Source organism: Ostrinia furnacalis, unplaced genomic scaffold (assembly GCF_004193835.3).
Source record: "Ostrinia furnacalis isolate ACB-3 unplaced genomic scaffold, ASM419383v2 OfSCF5444, whole genome shotgun sequence".
Taxonomy (NCBI): Eukaryota; Metazoa; Arthropoda; class Insecta; order Lepidoptera; family Crambidae; genus Ostrinia; species Ostrinia furnacalis.
In genome coordinates, this window is record NW_021135683.1 from 88,057 (window position 1) to 112,144 (window position 24,088).

Below are 24,088 nucleotides of genomic sequence, written 5' to 3' on the forward strand. Positions count from 1 at the left end.
TAGCTAAATTTCAATGGAATCATCCTTGACCTGGTTTCCTTGTTTATTATTAATCATTCGATGTGTTATCAACTCTTCCGTTCTTGTTAATTTATGGATTTTTAATATTTGATTTTGCACAGCTAATTAAATATGAAGTAGATATAATAATTAAATTTGAATAGATGTAACATAACGTCTAACTTCAAGGAGATGAGGCAGAGACGTCTTTGTATAATCAGCTTAATAAAAATTATTTAAATTACATTACACGATTTAGTTTCTGAATTGAGATTGTTGAGGATATTAAAAAAAAACATGATTTTAAAGAAATCAAACACCTCACTGATTTTGATTATAAATGAATTTAAATCATGGCCTAAGTGAAATAGAGTTACACCCGTATTCACAAACGATACTTACCTATGCAAAGCAGCAACGCTATGCGAAATGAGACATTTCTCAATGCGTTCCATATGACAAGCCTTTCAATTCATAAACAATACTTAAACGACCCTTGACTATGCAAAATCAGAGTGTTGAATAGAGTTCTGTGATTGGTTCGCTTATGTTACGCACTTCACTCCGCTAACTGACATGACATTCCTGTCATTCAAAAGGTGCAACGGTTTTTATGTGTCGTTATTTTGTGGATTTGTGAATTAAATAAATATGGATAAAACTACAACTATCAGGTTAGTATGAATACTTCGATTAATAATAATAGTGAAAATCATGTTTCAATCATTATTTTTCAGATAAAAAAGCTGCCGTTTTCTTCTTCCGAAAGAGAGCTGCTGATTGTAGCTTATAATAAGAGAAAGGCCTATTATTGAAGACAAGCATAATTATTATTATCCTCTCTAAAATATCGAGTTGACGAAGCAGGCCTGGGAAAGTCAGTGGCTTACAATTCTGAACCATATTTTATGTTTCACAAAGGCTCACACATCAACTGAAATGCTGCTGGAATAATTTAAAGACCCAAAGAAAGAAAGAACTTTCTCAGGAATCAATGAAACGTTCTCAACACCCACTAGTAAGTAATGTTTTTAAAATATATAGTAGGTAGGTAGATTTATGAGGAATAATATCTAAGCAGAGTATACTCAAAGGAATTAAATTCATAATTTGCTTTTCATCAACAGCCCTTTACAGTCCACTGCTGGACTATGAGCCTCCTCCACTATAGTGGAGGGTTTTGCCATAATCTCCACGCTTGGCAGGCGGGTTGGAGATCGCAGTTTAAAAGATTGATGTTTTTCAGGTATCAAGAAATTGAGATTAGTAGTAGCAAGAATGAAGATACAAGAATCAGACGCACCACATTGAATAATATACAACAAGACCAGGCTTTGCACGAGTTGGGGCTACAAAGAGAAAAAATATTGATAGAAAGAGAAAATAATTTGTTAGAACATGAAAAAAAGATTTATGATTTACAAATACATAAAATTAAATTAGACATTGAAGATTGATGAAAATAAAACTTCATTAAAAATTTTATGTTTTATTTGCCACTAGCAACTGATACATTATGTAGATGGCACTGGAATATTGATGTGCCGTTCCCGAGAACGCTCTCCCAACTGAGAATATTCTCGGGAGCGCTCCCGGGAGCGTTCTCCTAAGTGAGAAAGGTTGAGAATCATGTTTATCAAATGGAAATAAACAAACTTTCTTAAGTAAATTAGTATTAAATTAAGTCGACAGATAAGTGTATATTAAACAATACACTCTATTTGCAGTAAAAGGCTATATTCCCAGTGTTCCCGAGAATATTCTCGGGAACTTTCCCGGCAATATTCTCGGCAACTGCACCTTTATTATATTTTATTTTTTTCGTCGTGAAATGTCGTTTTAAAGATATGTAAGATGACAGAAATTTCTTTTTACACGTAATTAAATAATGCAACTGTCCATTTTTTCGTTTTTAACACGCTTTTATTAGGTCGTCGTGTATGTACATAGTTAGTATGTAATGGAATCTTAGAATCTGAATTACACGTACTTCTAAGTCTTGTATCATCATGAAACTTGGCAATTATAATGTAGATTAGATGACAATACAATATTGTGGTACCAGCTGGTCTGATGATGGGACTGGAAGGTGGCCAAAGGAATTCCTAAACGAAACGGCGGAATCACATCGAGTTTGGGGTCATTGGATTTGTCTTTTCGAGATCTTTAAGTTCTAGATAATGTCCAGGGTCCTAATGATGGAGTCAGGAGGTGGCCATAGGAACTCCTAAACGAAACGGTGGAAACTCATCGAGTTGGGTTCGTTGGATTTGTCTTTTTGAGCACTTTAATGCTAGATGATGTCCAGGGTCCTGATGATTTTTGGCCTTTTAGTGCTGTTAGTAATTAAAAGCGTGTTTTTAGTTTTTTAAACTATTCTTATTTGACATTAAGGACATATTTCACAAACGCTTAGTAAGGGCCTGTTTCGCCACTTCTGGATAAGTTGTGGATAGCTCCGTCCGATAGATAGATCCGTCAGACAACGGATCATTTGACACATTTTACGTAAATACGTGCTAGCTAGATTGATCCGACACTTACCGAATATATCCCGGACATTAGTCTGTACGAGATTAGAATGGTTCTCAAACAGCTGAAAAACAGCAAGGCACCGTAATCACGGCTGAGCTTCTGAAAGCAGGCGGAACGCCGGCACTAAAGGCTTTTCAGAAGCTGCTCGATTCCGTCATCCTCGAGGGAATAACGCCTACGGCATGGCAATGAAGTATGGTGATACTCATCTTCAAAAAAGGCGACAAGACCTTGTTGAAAAATTATAGACCCATTTCGCTTCTGAGCCATGTCTACAAGCTGTTTTCGATAGTCATTACGAATTGTCACGTTAGCAGGCTCGACGACTTTCAGCCCCCCAAACAAGCCGGTTTCCGAAAAGGCTTTAGTACCATCATCATCATCAACAGCCCTTTACAGTCCACTGCTGGACTATGAGCCTCCTCCACTATAGTGGAGGGTTTTGCCATAATCTCCACGCTTGGCAAGCGGGTTGGAGATCGCAGTTTAAAAGATTGATGTTTTTCAGAGAGCCGCGACACCCGCGGGATGAGTAGGGGTTGGTGACAAATGTATTCTACTCTGCCGTCACCACACGGCTCTAGTACCATAGATAGACCATAATAATATACACTACGGCATGATGGAAGATGAAGGAGTACAATCAGCTGCTTTGTCATCGTCGACGTCATCACCATCGCCCTGGAAGATGTTTTTAAGCTTCTGGGCTAGATCGGATTCAGCATAAATATCAACGGCGAGCACATCACCCAGACAACAGACGATATCGTAGTCATGGCCGAGATCGTGGACGATCTAGGCACAATGCTCGATGGCCTCAATAGAGTCTCTCAACGAGTGGGTCTCAAAATGAACATGGACAAGATTTAAAAATCATGTCTAAAGACCGTGTTGCACCCACTCCTCTAAAAGCTGGAGACTCTACACTCGAAGTTGTTGACAATAATGTATACCTGGGACAAACAGTCCAGTTAGGTAGGTTCAACTTCGAAAAAAGGTCAATCATCGAATCCAGCTCGGCTGAGCAGCCTTCGGGAAGCTTCACGATAATTTCACGCGGCGTCTCCGTCGCGTTGCCGCTCCGCTTTAAATCCGCTTTGAATCCGCTTGCAATCCGCTAGGGTGGCAAGGGCCTTAAAACTCAGAGGCAGACTGATGTTCAAATACCGTAGCCGAGTCCTAAAGCCGCGGTACGCGTTCGCCAAGAAAAGAGTGAGCAAGACAGCAATATCTCACTCACACGTGTCATGCCTTGTTTATAACGACTAGTCTTAACGCCCAGTTTCAAAACATTACAAATAATATCATATAACCAACAAAATTAAAATTAAAACTAAATGTATTCTATCGAGAACACTGAGAATATTCTCGGGAGCGTTCTTGGTTCTCGAGAATATTCTCACTGGGAATATTGCCGGGAACGAGAACTTTCTCAGCGGCACATCTCTACACTGGAAGGCCTCCTCGCAGTTAATTTCCTCAGGTCTTCTTTTATCAGTGGTAAAAGTATGAAAAGTACCCCATCATTGGAAAACCTAAACTAAATTCGTCTGAATTTTATAATCAAAGGGATTTTGGGAATCCCGTATCACTTTTCTGGTACTTATTCTACTTTGCTCATTGATATACCTAATTATCAAATTCTTCTTCACTACTGTAATCCATTGTAAGATAACATTAGATAATCGAATACAACCATAAATAAAGCAAACAAACCTCAAAAACGACAATAACCTAAAAATTTTGACGTAAATAGACACTATGCGTTGCGTAATACAGCTCCCTGGCTACCTTAGCTTTGCGTTCATTCTAAGGGACGCATAGTGCTTGTCACCACTGAAGTATCGTCTATGAATAGGTTTTTGGGGCCCTGTGCATCCACGCGCACTATGAGGCCTCAAAGTAATGTTTGTGAATACGGGTGTTAGTAATTTTAACACGTTGAAGATTCCGTTTATAGAAAACATAAACAGAATTCATTCAATCGTGTATGCCCGCTTTGAAAATCAATAAGTAGGTAGGCAAACCAATATTACTCGTACTTAAGATTAGATCGGAATTTGATTCCCCATAACAGTGAGTGTTACATTATAATGGAGAACCCCTCTGGCGTAGATCTTCATCGCCTAATCAAGTCATGGATGTAATGATAGATATGCATCTTAATCACCATGTTAGCCAAATGCGGTAGGTGAGCATGCGCATCTGGCCTGGTTATGTAATTGCTGGGAATTCGTACGTAGAGTAGTATACTGTGATCAAAAATCTGTCTTAGAATTTGAAAGAATTGGCTAATCATTGGCTGAATTGAAACTTCTGATCAAGTATGAACTTTTCGGTATTTTGGTGTCCTTTGATCACTCATGGATAAGAAGTCCATTTTGATCACCTAGCTAGGTAATCTTATCCAGGTCCCGGATCCACACTCATATGTGGAATAGACCGAATTTTTCATAATAATTATTCAAACCCCGCGAATCGATAAATCAATTGTTACGCGGTCATTAGCGACCGCTTGGGGTTTGATGGATTAAATTCATCCTTGAGTAAAAGATGATCACTCTCAAGCTGAATACCTCAATTCAGAAACCGAGCCTAGGGTGTAATTCCCAGTTAAGGTTTACAAACGACATGATTATCTTGAATTTGTAACAGTTTGTCTCTTGTCACCTACTCTCTAGAACCCATAGTCTATTCGGTGCTCGTAGGTACGGATTCAGTTCTTGGATGAATAGTTGAACATTTGAATGTGGATTCTATTGTCGAACGTACAAATAGTTACTACTAAAATTGTCTATTATAACTTACTAAACAAACACTAAAGGGCACATTATGATGAAAATCAATCCAGGTCTAACTGTAAAGTAAATCATACCGTCATTACATAGGATCATTATTTTAACATGGATAATATGACAAAGCCATGTAAACCGGATCACGGCGACCTACTCGTAGACTCGCACGCATGATAGCATCGGTCACATCCGAGCCGCAGACGTTTATGGGACTAATCTAATTTTATTGTTTTAGTTGACATATTTCTCAATTATCGTGACATCCGCACTCCTGGGATGTCTTTTTGTTCGTTCGTTCGTTCGTTCGTTTCAGCCGAAAGACGTCCACTGCTGGACAAAGGCCTCCCCCAAGGATTTCCACAAAGACCGGTCCTGCGCCGCTTGCATCCAGGTACTTCCCGCGACCTTCACCAGATCGTCGGTCCACCTAGTGGGAGGCCTGCCCACGCTACGTCTTCCAGCTCGTGGTCGCCACTCAAGAACTTTCCTGCCCCAGCGGCCATCAGCTCTTCGAGCTATGTGCCCCGCCCACTGCCACTTGATTTTAGCGATTCTGCGGGCTATGTCAGTCACTCTGGTTCTCCTACGGATCTCCTCATTTCTGATTCGATCACGCAGGGAAACTCCGAGCATAACACGCTCCATCGCTCTTTGGGTGACCTTGAGCCTTCTTATGAGGCCCATAGTAAGCGACCACGTCTCAGAGCCATACACCATCACTGGCAACACACACTGGTCAAATACTTTTGACTTGAGACACTGCGGTATTTCGGACGTGAGAATTTCGCGAAGCTTCCCGAACGCTGCCCAGCCGAGTTGGATTCGACGATTAACCTCTTTCTCGAAGTTGGACCTACCTAACTGGACTGCCCTGGAAGATGTTTTCAAGCTTCTGGACTGGAGCGGATTCGGCATAAATATCAACGGCGAGTATATCACCCACCTTCGTTTCGCGGACGATATCGTAGTCATGGCTGAGACCGTGGAGGACCTAAACACAATGCTCGATGGCCTCAGTAGAGCCTCTCAACAAGTGGGTCTTAAAATGAACATGGACAAGACAAAAATTATGTCAAATGCCCGTGTTGTACCCACTCCTCTGAAGGTTGGAGACACTATACTCGAAGTTGTTGACAATTATGTCTTTTTGTATCTTACGTAAATTATGTCTCGCGTATTATGTCCACTGCTGCACTGTAAGTCAAGCTTCTTCACTTTCTTGACACAGCAAAGTCAGGAGCTACATTATAAATGTGCCAGTGTCAATTAATCTGTAATGTGTATGCTCTTTTCGCAGAGATTTTGTAAAATAAGTAATCTTTACATTATCGCTGCTTTTGAAGACAACCTGAAGTAATTAAGTTCTCAAAACCTGTCCTGAAAACATTCAAAATGACAACCATCCCCGGATTTCGCTGTAAAAGCAGGTTCCTTGAAACTGCCCGCTTCGTCATAACAACTTGCTAGTTCTTATCAAGAGCTTAACTTTTTACTTTATATTTTTATGAGATCTACTCTCTCTAATTTACATACTGAAGTGTTTTACGATCGACACTCACGTAATGTTATTGCCATGCACTCGGTGTAATGGATCGCCCATGGTTTCTCAATTGGGTCCCTTTCGCACCATGGTGCAATCATGGTATGTAACATGTAATTTACCGGTCTATTTGTTATGTAAAACAATTGCTATATAAATCTGTATCAGCGATTGCAATTTACGAGTAGATTTCACACCAATCAGTCACTGAGATAAAATTATTGATACCAATTACTTCTATTTTGATAGCGAGTACAAATGGAAAGTTTGAAAAACGGGCAATTTACTTTTACAGCGTTTTCAATTCCTCAAAAAACTATGAAACGAGAGATTAAGATTAATAAGGCGCGAGTTTTACGGTACTAATTGTATTTTTTCGTGATTTGCTTAAAAAGTCAGAAGTAAGAAGCGTATTGTTTTTTTAACCATAAGTATAAAAAACAGGCAATTTTTCAACTTACTATGAAGCTATAATAAACGAGGAATCTATATAAATAAAAATGAATTGTTGTTTGTTATTTGTTAGTCTGATTAAAACTCGAGAACGGCTGGGCCGATTGAGCTGATTTTGGTTTTAAAATGTTTGTCGTAGTCCAGGGTAGGTCTAAACGGTGAGCAAATAAGGAAAAATTGCGATGACTTATTTATTGCCTTTAAGGCGGAACAGAGTTCGCGGGGTCAGCTAGTTAAAAGAATAAATAATTCGCTAGCTCTACGGTGCTAGTTGGAACTTTTACGTGTATTGCTGAAAAAGTCAAGTAAAAAGCTTAGCTCTCAAATGCTTCTACGAGCTCTGGAAATATTTCTAATACTCCTCAAGTACTTAGTACCATGCATTATGATCTACAGCAGATCAAAGAGCGCATCTAACGCCTGCGCGCGATCGCCTGCAATCGAGCGTCAAATTGCTTGCGCCCGCGCCGGATGTCTGCGAAGACTGCGTAGATGGCTTGCAGCACAGACAATTATTTTAATCGTATTTTTAATAAGATCAAATAAGTACCAACTATTTATTGTAATGAACCAAAAAAATTTTGGCGGTTGTGTGAAGTTCTGATAACTTAGCCTGAAACACTGTACACACCCCAGGTCCAGTCGAGGGAATGCTAGGCTAAATAAAAGCCAACTTCGCAAACAACGGTATATAATTTAATAATAATAATTNGGTTTAGATGGTGTGTGTGGAGCAAAGGCTATAAATTTAGTTTTGGATACATTAAGCGTGAGAAGATTCGCACAAAGCCACTTGATTACCGCTGATAAAGCACTCTCGGCAACGGCACACACCTCTTGCCAGTTGCGGCCATGGACAAGAAGAACAGTATCATCGGCGTAAGTGATAATCTTACAATTTTGTAAGGAAGAGTTGCACAAGTCGTTGACATAAATTAAGAAGAGGGTTGGCCCAAGAACACTGCCCTGAGGCACACCGAAAGTGACATGCTCCTCTTTACTCTTAAATCCATCAACAACAACATACTGCCTACGATCGCTGAGATGGGCCTGTAGTTAGAGACACTGTCCCCGTCACCACTCTTAAAAATGGGATGAACAATTGCCTTTTTAAAAGCGCTCGGGAAAATGCCTGTAGAAAGAGCGAGGTTAAAAATGAAATTAAGTACAGGAATCAGAACATGTCTAGCAGACTTGACTAATGAAGTAGATATGCCGTCCCAGCCAACTGCACATTTATTCTTAAGATTCAAAATGATACGTTCTATCTCACAGTTATCGACGCTAAAAAGCGCCATTGAATTTATAGCTTGTTTCGTGGTTGTATTTAAACTATTGTGAGCAGTATTTGGGCATTGGCAAGTTACGGATGGGATTTGAGCAGCAAGATTCTTCCCGACGTTAGCAAAGTAGCTGTTTACTAGGTCGACAGATGCAGACTGGTCAGAAGATAGATTCAGCAAGTTTTTCGAGCACGACTGTTTTTTCGGAATATTTGCAATTGTCTTAATAATATTCCAAGTTTCTTTTGGGTTATTTTTAGCATTCTGCAGCTCTTTTTGCTTATATTCACGCTTGACTTTTTTCAACAGGTTGTTGCAAAAATTTCGATAACGTGTATATATAGTTTTATTATTTTCATTATCCAAATTATTTTTATGTATTTTATACAATTTGTCACGATGACGTATACATCTCAAGAGACCTGACGTTATCCACGGCTTAATTATACGCTTTTTACTAGGGACCGAAACAGTGTGAGTATGTTTTTTTATGAGAGAGGAAATTATACCAACAAAAATGTCAGCTGCTAGATTTGGATCCGATGCATTTAGTACAGAAGAAAAATCTGTATCAGTTATGGCAGTTATAGTTGAGGTAAAATCCGTACGCAAACATGACCGTTTAGCTGAGTAATTAATTTTTGTATTGCAGCAGAATAAGACAGGATTGTATTTCAAACAACGAGCCAGAAGACGTAGTGTGGGCAGCCCTCCCACAAGGTGGAACGACGATCTGGTGAAGGTCGCGGGAAGTGCCTTGATGCAGTTAGCGCAGGACGGGTCTTTGTGGAAATCCTAAAGGAAGGCCTTTATCTAGCAGTGGACGTTATTCGGCTGAAACGAACGAACGAACGATATTTCAAACAAAGTTGCATTATTACCTCATCACAACATGTAAAACCCAAATCCTAAGCATCCGTCACAAAAGCATAACTCAAAACTTTCTCGTATTTCAAACGTAACTACAAATCATGTCTCGCACGAGCATCGAACCTGCGTCGCCCAATCCTTCACAAATCAACAAGACGCATGCCTTCCGGCGGGACTCGATCCCGCACTAATGGCCGGCCCGATTTATTAACTAACTAACAAACAGGGTAATGTAAGGGAAAAATAACGGGAATTCTTTTACTCGTACTCGGTGATTTGTGTAGGACTATGGTCACCCAAATGTACTTAGTACAACCGAACTCTACATCAGAAATATTTTGGTTCCAATATAGCATCTAATACCACTGTATTAAGTGCATTATCAAGCTTTATGTGTCGTTTGGTAAGATTGAGTGATAGTTTTTCATGAAAATTTATGAAAAATCCCGTACATGAACATAGCATCTGGTAGATACGAGGACTGACAGTCAGCAACTTAGAGCTATTTTTGAGGGTTTAGCATTATATGTCAGATATAAATCAGATCTGGGTCATTACCATGAGTTTACGTTAGGTGTGCTCGCTAGGGACTGCGTAAAAAAATTACATTAAATGTAATATGACATATTGTGCAGCGTCCCTAGCGGCTACTTTCAAGAATTTTTTGACTTATTCGCTAGCGAGCACACCTAACGTAAACTCATGGTAAGCACACTGACCTCAATAATTTTACATTTCGCAAATAAAATTTACATAAATTCAAATACATATATTTATTTTGCAAGTAGGCTTATAAAACAAATCTTTTACACGGCCCAGTAGTTTTAAACCTACCACTGCTTCGGGACAATAAATAGGCCAGTGCTGAGAAGAAGTAGCGCAAGAAAGTCAGTCACTATCACGTACTTTTGTATCAAAAACGTAACTATATTCATGTAAAAGTACCCACATTAAATCCAGATGCAGCAAACCACTTCTGGCCAGCATTAACCTTCCCACTTAAATTTTCACGCCAATTTGCAATAAACACTAACCTCTAGTTCCAATACGAGTCCAATCTACCCTCAGCCCGGACTACCCTCCGTATCCGTCAATGGCTTTATAAATATGCACGTTCTTCCACATCGCGTCTGATTACAGCTGAATAATAAATTCAATTTTCCCGGGCAGCCATCAAATATTTTCCCGGTGATAACGTTCCTATATTCGGCCGGTGGATGCTGGGAATAATGGCGATATTTAGAGTGTTGCAATATGCTAAGATAGTAGGCTGCGGCATTAACAAGTCAAGAGATGGTTGTGCCCCGGCGTGGATATAGGCGGCGTGGAGACGGGTTTGGTTTAGTTTTTTTGACAAAAGTTATGGTGAGAGTGACAAACAAAATATGCTGTTAAGGTTATAGACATGCGTACATGGTTAGACTCATGAAAAAAGAGTGTCACAGCTAACTATTAATCAATACTAATACATAAGAACCTTTAATCCAACTATGGTGAGGGTGACAAACAAAATATGCAATTAAGGTTATAAACATTCGTATATGGGAAGACTCATAAAAATAGAGTGACATAGTTATCTTTTAATCAATACTTAATTAATGGCGTATTTATTTTTATTGTGTATTAAACTAAATGCAAATCTTTTAGGGAACTTTTCTTCTGACGCACAGAGTTTCTTACATTCTCTGCTTCTTAAAAAAAAAGAGTTTTTCTAAGTTCAACTGACTTTATGGCTGGAAAAATGACGCCGTAAACTACATCACTTGAAGACTTTTGTCAATGACATTTTTAAGACAAAATAATAGGAAAGATTAATTTGTTACAAATCATTTGAAAAACAAAACGACTGTGTCATACATTTTAACTAAAAGTGTAGAGTTCGTTAAGTTTTGTAGTTAGAAACTTGGCTACACATACCTGATCACTTTTTCTGATAACGTTTTCACAATGCGAGCCATAAATTATCTCTTCTTGACATACCTACATGAAAATGTTTTTGGTTAAATAATAATAACTTTATCTAACAATAATAGTCGAAGCGACTCCACAGCTTCTCCAGAACAATTTTTACGGCGCCGCTCAGCGCACGCCTCTTACAGTTCCGCGGGCTTCTGGCGCGCGTTAAAAACACAATGAATAATTATTGCCGTTTGTAGAGCCTTGCTAACTAGACGCGCTGTCGTCTGTTGCTTGAGTGATTCCTTTCAATAACAAGATAATTTGGGGAAATTATGTTATTATGTAGGTATTAATATTATTAGAAAAGAGAAGAGAATACAATACATTTTGCTAGTTTGCATTAGTTCAAATCCAAGAAAATAAAGTTTTTTAAAGATTAGTAGGGTAGACCGAGGTGAGTTGTAACAGAGGAGATTTGTGACATTGTCGATTATTCGGAACTTTTAACTAATAGGGAGCTTGTAACAGTGCGTGTTTTTTTATTCCAAGNAGGTAACTGTGGAACATATCAAGAGCAACACCTCTCACGCCAATGAGTTCAAGTTTTGAAAGAAGAATGGGAACAGAGACCGTGTCAAAAGCCTTACAAAGGTCCAAGAAGATGCCAACAGTTTTAAGTTTTTTGTCATAATTTTTTATTATGTTTTCAGAAAGTTCTAAAACAGCATCATCAGTGGATTTACCACTACGGAAACCAAACTGATTTGCGGAGAGCAAAATTGTTCCAAAGATAGTCGATTTCATACAAACAGATTTTACTATATAAAGGGCCCTCCGAATACTTCACTTGCGAGAGCTAAGTAAGCACAGCGCCATCTATTGGTAGTTTTACGAACTTTGTTCTTGTAAACACTTGTACAAACACTGAAATAAATTACTAAAGTACAAAAATTCCTGAAAGCTGCTAATTTTTGTTGATGGGGTCTAAAATATTCCTACTTCATGTTAAACAAGGTGTCAATTTAGTCACCAGCAATATTTATTATCAATCATTGAGGTAGAGCGGTAATTTATATGAATATTAACTAAAGATATTCGCGAATTCAAAGTTTCCATAGAGAATAAATCACTATTCCTTATGTAGAAGATCGATTAACAATGAAAAGATTTCTTATGATCGATCGTCGATGTATTTAAACTATAATAGGTACCTAGTTATGAAATGTTATTGTTAACTAAAGATTTCCATAATTATATGCGGGATCTGTTCACGCGCATACTCTGCGCGCGCAGGGTTAACGCCCAACATGCCACTGTCATGCAACTTGGAATACAGACAACAATCTTCTATACTATGTCAGTTATGCATCATGCCTGCAGGCCCAGTTTAAGGTATTTTACCTTTTGTTGCAGGTAACGGAGTGCGGACTTTGCGAGCATGACAAACATGTTACGTAGTTGGGCCAGCAATCTCAGGTAAGTTTTTAATCCGAAGATTAGAAGGATTCCGTCAGTTTTTAATCCAGCTGATTTAAGTTTGACTAAATTTCGCACTGATCAAAAAAATATTAACCTATTTTTTATACAAAACTGAGTCACTGACGGAGTCTGAAATGCTTTGTAGATATTAGGTAAATTTTGTAAGAAGTGTATTCCGTTGCTTAAATTTTAAAGTTCTATCTAATATAAGCGCTAATAATAAAATAAATTCTTGAAACTCGCCTTTACATAATGTCCTACATACACCTTCAGCGATAGTTATTCGTAAAAAAAACACCCTGGAATCTTGAAAAACAAAAGGGCTCTACATTGTGCTACAGTTTAGACGTTAACGTATTTCCTCGTAGGTAATTTACGTGAAAAATAAGTAAGTTACGTAGGTACTGCTTACTACTAGTTAATCTTACAGACGTCATATATTTAACCTCTGGTTAGTCGCGGAGTTTAACTCTCATGCATGATTATTTAATTATACCAACAAAGGTTAAGATAGTCAAGGTCGAGCGGCGTAAATATTTTTGTCATTTTAACCTCCACTTCTGCATGATTATAAATAATCATAAACGCATAATTTGTCTTCAGTGATTAAATTACAATAACTATCCATACAGCTTACAAACGGCCTTAATAAAAAAAAGTAAGTCATTGATTGAGTAATATGTATTTTCACTCAGATTCATAATTACTGACTCTCCAATAATGCTTCCTTAATTGGTAGTCACAATAAATTAAAGCGTTTTCAACCGGACTAGTCTGTGTATTATATGACAAGATACCGTAATCTTTTTATGTGTATTTGGATGTAGGTTCTATTACTTTACTACGGTATACTTAAACCCACTTTATGTTATTATGTTGGTACCTAACCTCAAAGTAGTTTGTTTACCCGCGAGTGCCGGACGAATATGGCGCGAGACGTGCCCGCGAAAACATTATGAGGTCAACCACCCTGGCGCATTTGAAAACAACATGGTCCTTGTTAAAGGTTCAGGATAATATGAACCAGCTGTAATCTGTGTCCGTTTTGGAAGAAAAGAAAATGTAGACCACGAAATATCCCTACAATTTATATGTATAGGCGTCACTTGTTTTAATTTCAATATGAATGAGATATACCTAATTGTTCTCCAATAAAGAAAAATCACACTTCGTCACACTTTTTATTATCAATTCTACCTATTTAAAATTTCTTTCAGCAATTCTAAATCCAATTAATTTAGGTACAATATGTAATCAATGTTAGCCGATTTTGCTAAAACAAAAAACTGAAATAACTGGATCTGTAACAACACATTCAGTTATCTTACGCAGACATTGTTCTATTAAATGTTCCAGGGTTGCTCAAGAATCGGCTAATTAATAAATATTTAGTTTACGCTTCAGCGCAACTTGATGATTAATTCAAACGTCTCGCAATCACCATCCATCATTGACACAGTACCGTTTAATGTGTCTTAAAACACTCATAGCTAGAACAAATACGGTATGCGCAGGACATCGGGCGTTACGCGCTACGAGCAAGGTATTAACCGTGTTGCAAAATAAAAGCAAGCATTAGCTTTCGGCTCTCGCGCAAGGACATTGCCGTTCGCGATTACCATTCGCGCCGTGTCGCTATCAACAAGCGACAAGCGCTCGCGCATGCTCCAACGCTATTTGGATTAGGCACTATTTTAACTAGTGACCGACCGAATATTCGTTTTCGTTTTCGTTTTCGGCCATTTTCGGCCAAAAAATGGACATTCGGCCATATTTTCGTTTTCGGCCAAAAACCAGCCGAAGCTTCGGCCAAACCGAATATCAAAAATACGTGAATAAGATGGTGACGTTTATCGTTCCGATATCTTCGGGAGTGCATCTGGTGCACTCATGGTTCCAATCAGACTTGAACGGACGCGGTATTGTCACAGTCTTTTGAAGTTGTGAAGTGAGGTTACGTTGTAAAGGGTGTCCAGCAACAATTTCCCAAGTTCAAAATTGAATACAATAAACCCAAAGAGTTTTCATTAAGTTTAATTGTTTCAAAATAATACGCCATGAGTCACTGGTGCCTACAGAGCGTACGCAGTTGAGCAATAAGTATTTGAAATGTATTGTCGAATGATCGATGAATGTCTGATACCACAACTGCAACTGCATCCCGGTCAACTACGTAACTCTATTTCAGCAAGAAGGTGTTTCACCACACACGGAGAGTACCTCGATGGAGACACTGAGGACTATTTTTTTTTTTCAAATGAATGATCAGCAAGTACAGGGACATACCCTAGGCGCCTCGGTCACCAGATCTCACACCATGCGACTTTTTCTTATGGGGATATCTAAAGTCAAAAGTTTACAGCAAACAATCCTTAAATAATTCGGGTTCTGTAAGAAAATATCCGCCGTGAAGTTGCAGGAAAATTATTAGCGCGATTTGCTCTCGCATAGTTGCGAATGTAAGGGTCCGGCTGTGAGAGTGCCTATAGTAAAACGGGCATCATTTAAAAGACATTGCCTATAAAAAATTTAATCCACATTGTTAAACTCCAGTTTGCATTAGTAATAAATAATAAAAAATCATTAATTTATTTGTATTCATTTTTGAAGTTAAAAAATTCCCACTTGACACCCTTTATTTCTTCTTCACTTCCCAATATTTCAATATACACCGGAAATAATATTCTACTAAGAATTCATAATTAATTTTTTTGTGTTTTAATGCCGGTTTTCTTTAATCAATCCTTATCAAAATCAACTGTCAAACGTCATTATGTTTTTGGTCAAAACATTAACGGTTTTCAAAGTTTTTACATAATTTCAGATTGAAATTTGAGAGTTGAAGGTCATTTTCGTTTTCGTTTTCGGCCGAAAATGAGACTGCAGCCGAAGCTTCGTTTTCGTTTCCGTTTTCGGCTGAAAATCCATATTCGGTCGGACACTAATTTTAACTAACACCTTTCCAGCTACGTCAGCCGCTCGCGAATAGCTAAACAGTCGGCCACTTTCGTTTTTTTCGCCTCTGACATCTTCGCAAGTAAAAGGCATAGAGAGGTTTGTACAAGGGTGGTACAGTGAAAGCAACATTGCATAATATTTAACTCCTTAAAAACTGCTCTTGGCTGTCCCGTTCAAACAATTCTCATTTTTGCGGTGCGTTATCACGGGCTTAGCTTATCAACATTCAGCGTCCGTTTGTGCTGAACACACAATGAAGTCACGACACGGGGCAAAACCAATTTGCCTTGTATATTACTTGAGAAGTGTATTAGGTCATCAGCAGATTCAAAAACATCGACAGTGCACTGAGTGAGGAGTCTCTTTATTTCATTTCCCCATGTCTTCTACACTATGAAATAAAAGATTGCAGTGACAAAAGATCATCTTACGCCAGCCAGTGTTTAATTTTCTATGTATATTTAAACTCACGCGCGGCCGTACCAAGTGGTGCCATGGCCTGACGTGTATAAAAACAAAAAGTACAGCTCCCGATCTTGGCCTCTTTCCCGTTAGAAGTTGAATCATTTCTCACTAAATTCGGAAAAAACTCGACGACAACTTACCGTGTACCATTTATTGAAAAAGAAAAGAATTTGTGTTACAAGCTATAACTATTAGCCCCATTTCCAATTTTTATCGCTTTATTGATATCGCAGTAGTTTGCAATCACATGCAATTCCTCAGCAAAATGGGTTCCGCACCGTTGACATTTTGATAAGTGGTCCGACCGCATTGTTGCAGCGTCGACCTTGAGCGTATGTAGATTAGCGATTGTTTAGCACATCTTTAATTAATGCCTTGAAATCATATCACGAAATGGTTCGGTGCTGCTGTTAATCAAAAATCAATAAATTCCTATAGAGACGAATGGTTTCTAATTGTTTCTTGTCTCAAATTAGACCATTTGTTCATCTTTATTCATTTGTTTGTTAATTTCATTAATAATTCACTACCGCACATAACGCATCCAACTAGTAATTTATTGAAAAGGAACAGATTGTTTGTAAGGCTTTTTTTCAGGGTATTATTTTCTGTTTGAGCTACATCCAAAAGCAAAAACTTCTTATGAATGTTAGTGTGTGTTCTTTCCTTTCTCTTGACACTAGATTCTAACAACTGTCTGTAATATCAGTCCATTATGCAATTTACTTAAAGCATGGCTATAGGGTTTGTTAAATATTATGTTACAGTGAACAGGTTCCGTCTAGACCTCAACGTATCGAGATCAATTTACGCGTTTACTTTCATTGGCTTTCCAATAGAGAGGTGCTGCTGCTTTATTATCATAATTACGTTACTTACCACTATGTTTTAACTATACTTAGATGTTGTTACTCGCTTCATTAGTCGTTTGTTTATTTTTACGACTGTTTGTCTTTTAATGACTTGTGATCAATTTGTGGTCTGATTTATGTATTGTAATTTAGCTATTAATAAGCTTGCAATTATGATTATTAATGCAAATTTCTCAAATGCCAAGGATTGTTTAATTTGGAGCATTCCGCTCGAATAGAGCAGTCATTAACACACTTAATTGTTAGTGTGTCAAATTATACAACATTTTTGCTAGCTTATCTCGATCCCGCTAATCTATACCCCATTCCCAAAGGCATTACGCGAGTGTTACGCAATGTAACACTTTCATTGTTTTACTGCATTAGCCGAAATGAGATAACATTTAATTTGTCACGACGGTGGGAACATTTCCTCTCCACTTTCCATCTTGTTTGTTAACAAAGTGCCTTGTAATGTGCCCCATTGTGCTGTCTCTCGAATTAATAAGAGACACATCACCGGATATATGTTTTATTGTCATCTCGGACATATTTTGTACTCTCTAAACTTTTAAGTTATTACCTTCATCGTAAGTTATTATTTAATCATCCGATACGTCTCCTATCTTTTTTTCTGTCTGTGGTTTCTCAAATTGCTTTGTTACATTAGTTATTTTTATCAGAAATTCTTGTTCCAGTATTTCCAGTACAAAGTATGAACTGAACATGTTTTCATAATTACTCAATAAAATGCCAATATAGAAGAAGTGCACAACAATGTGTTATTAATTGTCGCGTACGACGGAAGTGACTTTCACTCCGTCTATTATTACGTTAAACACAATTCTTGGAAATTTGCTGGTGATTTGAACATAAATCAGCGTCGATTGTTTCTGCTGTAGTAATATGATATTGTAGGCTTTTTAAAGCTACATTAATAAAAGATGTAATCAGGTACTATGCTCTGAAATGGCCGCAGTGCCTCTATCGTTTCAATTCTCTTCCATATTAAACGTCACTTTAAGTTTATTAAAACTAATGTTCAACGTTCATGTAACGCAGATTACATACGTAAGGGGGCATGGACTCTTATGTATTAAAAATTCACATGTAGACAGAAAAGATACAGGTAGAGTCGGGGTCCAACGCATGTCATTCACTATCTCGCAAATTATGAGTCGTTCCATTATTTTGACAGAATTTAGGTTGCATGACCAAATTAGGTTTGAAATGTAACAAATTTTAAAATTGAATAAATGCAAAAATTAATAATTACATCAGATTATGATCAAAACAGGAACCCACATCAATCATTAATAAGTAGCGGCTACAATTAGGTAAATGTCCATCATTAGCATAACTATGTACGAGTTTATCAACAAAGGTTTTTGCGTTGTCCCTAGTCTGTTGGAATTACAAGGATTTTTTTAATAAAAGTAATAATACGATACAAAATTATAAAACTAGGTATTAGGACGACATCGTAAAGGTAGCAGGGAAGCGCTGGACGCAGGCCGCTACCAATCGATCGATCAACATGGAAAGCATTGGGGAAGGCTATATGTTCAGCAGTGGGCGTCCTATGGCTGAAATGATGATGATGATGAAATTATAAAGGTACCAGGAAAGCGCTGGATGCAGGCCGCTGCGACCGGGCGATGTGAAAATCATTGGTGGAGGCATAGGCCCATACATAGGTTCAGCAGAGGACGTCCTGTCATCCTGTGGCTGAAATGATGAAGATGATGATGCAAAATTAACCTCGGCCTTTTAACTATACTCAAATTCAAACTACATTTCTTTTCAAAACTATCGAATTCAGTAGGTATGAATAACCACATTGGAACAAGTAAAGTTTGCACACAGTAACTTAAAACAGGTGGTGCAGATGTTCGGGGTGTTTCGTTGATAACGTCAGCGCTATTTCAAGCTGCCAGCGACGTAATGCTTGATCAATCCGTTTAATATTTGATAATACCGACGGTGAAAGGTCAAAGTATCAGAATCAATAGGTAATTATTGCTAAGCTTAAGTCGAGTAACATTTAGTGTCAATTTTTTAAATATGTGGTACCTAATTTAAATTGAAAACACCCGCAATGTAGAGCCAAATAGTGCAAAGCTATGACGGACACAAGGGCTTAAACAAGCGCTAAGCTACCATCACAGATTTTTTTAAAGGCATACACAACAGGTTACAATAAAGCTGATTAGTGAATTAGTGTATATTTGCACAAATAGGTATTCATCATCATCATTTCGGCTATAGTATGTCCACTACTGATAAACTTCCTCCAATGATATCCAGATTGGCCCTTTGGTAGCGGCCTACAGCCAGTTGCAGTGCTTTCCCGCAAGCTTTACATTACTGCCACAAATATTAGTATATCATACAGTGTGAGTCACGTTAAAGTGTACATATGAAAATAGATGAAACTAGACCTATTTTTATCGACAAAAAAGAGGTCAACATTTTTTTGAGATTTTTTTTAAATATTTTATAGAATTTTTTTTCTTCCAATTACTTATTGTAAAGAAAACATAATAACTTTTAAACTAAGCGGTATATCTTGATAAAATAAAAACAATAATAATGCTAAATAACAGGCAATACTAAAAAAATACATAAAATACACAAGAAAGGCCAACAAATAATAAAAAAAATATACTTTTTGAAAAAAATCCGCTTAAAAATTCNAATTTCGGTCGGACACTACTGTATAGCTACTAAAATTCACTGCACCAGCACAATCACTTCTATTATGATTATAATTACTAATTAAAATGATTATTATTAATTATTATATTTTACTGATAAGGATTTAATTAGAGAACGTTAATACAATCATCAGTTACGTACGATGTCAAATTGGTAGCGATTAGCCCCTCTGGACACGTGGTCCGACTGCTTTGTCCGACTAATCGGACCACGTGAACTTTTTTTTCCTGTTGATTCGATTAAGGAGTCGGACTATCAAGACTTTCTGTTCTTAAGGTTACATGGTCCGACATTTAACCGCCCAACCTATTTGAAAGAAAGAAAGAAAGATACATTTATTATTTCATTAACTCAACACTATTTAATTGCATTTTCTTGATTGAAAAACTATAACAGACCTATTCCTTTTAGTTCAAACCAAAGTTTTACTGAGTTGAACTTTCAGGAAAAAAAATCCATAGATTCAATAATTTTTCTAGAAATTTGAAATAAACGGAATATATTTTCCTAAAAATTCAACTATAATAAATCTATTGAATATTTTTGATAGATTTTTAGGCTAGTTTCCTAAAAAAATTTTTTTCGTCCGTCAATTTTAATATAAAAAAATATTGGACTTGAATTATTTAATTGCCAATCAAACAAATAATTTCAAAGTTATAGTGCGTTGAAGTTCCGCGTGACGTCACAAAGTGCAGCACTTTTACGCACTCACTGACGTCACGGGCCTTTTCCTTAGAACTTTGGCACGCTTTATCTCTTTACATTTTCATTAGTTTTAAAAAGTGAAAAATAGGTATCGAGTATTTTTTGATAAGCTAACTGACGGACTAATTAAAACTCTTGCTTTTTACCCAGGAAACATCCCTATTGAAAATTTGGAAAACAAATGAATACCTACCTACATAACCTACTTATCTATAATAATATAAACATTTAGGAAATGTTTATAAAAAAAATCCGTGTATTTCAACTTCCTTGAAAGATTACTGAAGAAAGTTGACTTTACGGTTTTTTTCCTGAAAGTTCAATTCAGTTGAACTTTGAATTGAACTAAAAGGAGGTCGTTTTACATTGAATGAAACAATCTTTAATTAAAAATATTTATACCTTTACAAATTTGTATTAATTTATTCAAATCAATATTGATTTAAATTTATTATTATAAATTTATTTAATAGTGAACCTTTCCATGCCAAGCCGTTCACGAGGTAGCTCTTGTTATTATTATGACCAAAGAGCATCGCATTGCTAGTTAATATGAAATTGACACGAGAAATAGTTTCCATGGATCGATTTTGTTGCATACCACCCTTAATTTATTTCAAGTCCGATTAGTCGGACGAAGTGGAATTGCGATTCCTTGTAGTCCGATTAATCGAACCAACAGGAAAAAAAAGTTCACGTGGTCCGATTGATCGGACAAAGCAGTCGGACCACGTGTCCAGAGGGTAAGAACGAATGATTATGATCGTATCAATACTGTAGTCATTAAATCTGACAGCATATCAGACAGTAAATTTTTGTTGCAAAATCGCTCATAACACAACCACTTAAGGTGCTAGTATTTAGCTTGATATATCGTCGCCCATACCTACTTGTACATTTCTAATAGACCTTCAGGATCGGAACATTGGAAGACATCGATGAATAAATAAAATTCATAATGTAAAATTGAATAATCAATTTCACTGAGTATTATTAAATTATTTATGATCTTACGACAGTGGGTTAACAATATTCTTGAGTTTAGCAAAGAGAGTCAAATGTATGAATAAAACAAGTATTTGTATCCATTCTCTAGTTTCCATAGTTGGTGCGATAATTCCAATAACTTATTTTCTAGATTATCGTTTTGCCAGTAATTCATTTCTTCAGCAGTGTGGGCTGTAATCATCATGACTCTATCGTCAACACAACCACCCATAGACGTTTGTCATGATGACTCTACCAAAAGTAGAACATAGTTAGAAGTAAAAACATCATGCTCTTTACCACAAAAAAACGCGCGTTGCACGCTAGTTTTAATATGTCATTTTTCTACTAAATGTAGAACTATTGTTCAACGCGTTATTAAGTTAAGTGGCAATGTTTCTTATCAAACAATCCATTATCTTGATAAAAATCTTCAAATTCTTAATCACCCTTTAGCAGCAGCCTGTCTACATTCAGTCTAGCATCTCGTAAAGCTTAATTTTCAGATACCTGTTGAAAGCCACCTCTTGTTTTAGAAAGGGCTTAGTATTTTAAACCGTTAATCGTATTCCGTTAATTCAAAATCCGAGTTCGATTGGTTGCGCAAGCGCGTCCGTCACCTCTCGGCCAGACGGAGGCGTGTCAGTGCGCAGTATGTACTTATATCCTGAACCTTCAAATTTCTTACTGTAAATTCAGTCTAGCACCATGTAAAACTTAATTTTCTAACCAGCTCATAATGCAGATCAAGAGCAAAGCTAGTTTAAATTTGTATAGCTCGCAAAGCTAATGCAGTTTTCCAAAGTCAATGGCGATGTCACGCGTTCCCCATTCATATGGCTCATGGCGTAAATAATCAAGTGTTTTTAGTGGGTACCCTTCTGGTAGGGAGAGCCCCACATATCCCACTAGCAGCCCCCGTGGCTGGTGGGTATGTAATTTCCTGACAGTAAAAAAAAGTTTTCCATGGTGTTTGTATAATTTGCAGTGTGCACACAACCATGAATAACAGCGCCAGCTATGTGAGCTAAGCTACTCCTAAACTTACTAAGCTCTTGGTCTACAACCCGCGTTAAAGTCTAAAAAAGGGCTTAGTATTAAACCGTTAATCGTATTCCGTTAATTCAAAATCCGAGTTCGATTGGTTGCGCAAGCGCGTCCGTCATCTCTCGCCAGACGGAGGCGTGTCCGACTCAGTGCGCAGTGCCCAGCCGTCGGTGCGCCCGCGCCAGCCGCGCGACCCGACCCGCGTAGTGCCGTGTTGTGAAGGAACTAACCTCTCTTTATGCTGGACATTAAAGGGAAGTGTGTGATTAGATCCGATTGTTTTGGGATTTTGGTTTACTCTGTGTGGTAAGTGTCAGTTCACTGTTGATCCGGACTGCGTTCTAAGTTTGTAGTTAGGTTTTACATAGGTTGATGACTTGTTGACATCTTCTTCAAAACGTTCGTTTAGCAAGTCTGGTCTTTTTTTTTCTCTTTATTTGGAACAACAAACTATACTGGGCTTAGCTGCTGCAGCTAAGATATTGAATAACAATGAATTGGTCCTGTCTTATTATTTATTTTGTCATGTTTTTTAAATACACCACGTATTAAATACTCTGAGTCATTACAAAACTAACACAGATCCGTGTGATTATAGAAACAATAATGATTACAACTATTCTGATAAGAAATGATTTAGGAAAGATCATCAAAAAGTCAGTTTGTTGGTAGAATTATCTCACCTGCTAATGGTTCTTTAGATTAAAGTGATCTTAGTGCTGTATCATTCTGAACCCACCTATCAGCTTATACTAATATTAATTCAGCTACATATTGTCTTTAATTTATGTGTTATCAATAGAGTAACCACCACCTGCCATCCTGCAACTTTTCTAGGTTAGATAATAATGAAAATTACAATGTGGTGGGTAACTTAATTTTTTACTTTGCTCTACGTTGTATGGAGATATTTCCCTATAACATTAAATCTCATATTTCTTTAATTTGCAAGAACTATTTCTAATTTTCGCATACATTGGATCTGCTTACTTGATTGAGTCCTACCTACGTCCTCTGAGATATCTTTTAAATGTTGACTACAAAAATAAAGGTGCTCTACATCGAAAATTCGTCTTGGCCACCTTTATGTCAGGGTGTCCCAGCTACCTGTACCTATTTGTTACACATTTCCCACGCCAAGCTTTTCTCGCTAATGAGTGCGGATAAAACTTAATTGGATGTGTGTAACGACATAGATTAAATTAATTATGAAAAACATTTTTGATTGGATTGTTTAATTTACAATTACGGTCCAATTAGAGAGATTATTTGCGAAAAACGTGTTAATTATTAGTTTGAGAACAAAAACGCCTGGAAGCTTGTTAGCTATCAATGGGAAATACCCAATTATTTCGAATTGGATTGGTTTTCTACATTCACATTAGTTTTAAAATCAGTAATTTCTCGTTTTTGTGTTTAAATTTTTTGTTTGTTTTCTGAGTCTTATTGAAAATGCATAAAAACCTATATCCGGTAAGAAAGTAGTACATACTGTAATCG

At 37.3% G+C, this 24,088-nt stretch overlaps 1 protein-coding gene across 5 annotated transcripts in view; it reads left to right on the forward strand.

The window, feature by feature from the left end:
* The window catches only part of LOC114361190 (uncharacterized), a 99,341-nt gene that overhangs the window by 6,938 nt on the left and 68,315 nt on the right, over positions 1-24,088 (forward strand). For 3 of the 5 annotated variants that reach the window (XM_028316161.1, XM_028316166.1, XM_028316164.1), the window contains exon 1: positions 22,725-22,894. The gene's annotated coding sequence lies outside the window, so the exon portion shown is untranslated. Of the gene's footprint in view, positions 1-12,788; positions 12,852-22,724; positions 22,895-24,088 lie in introns of those variants that run through there. The other 2 variants (XM_028316163.1, XM_028316165.1) reach the window with 1 other exon arrangement.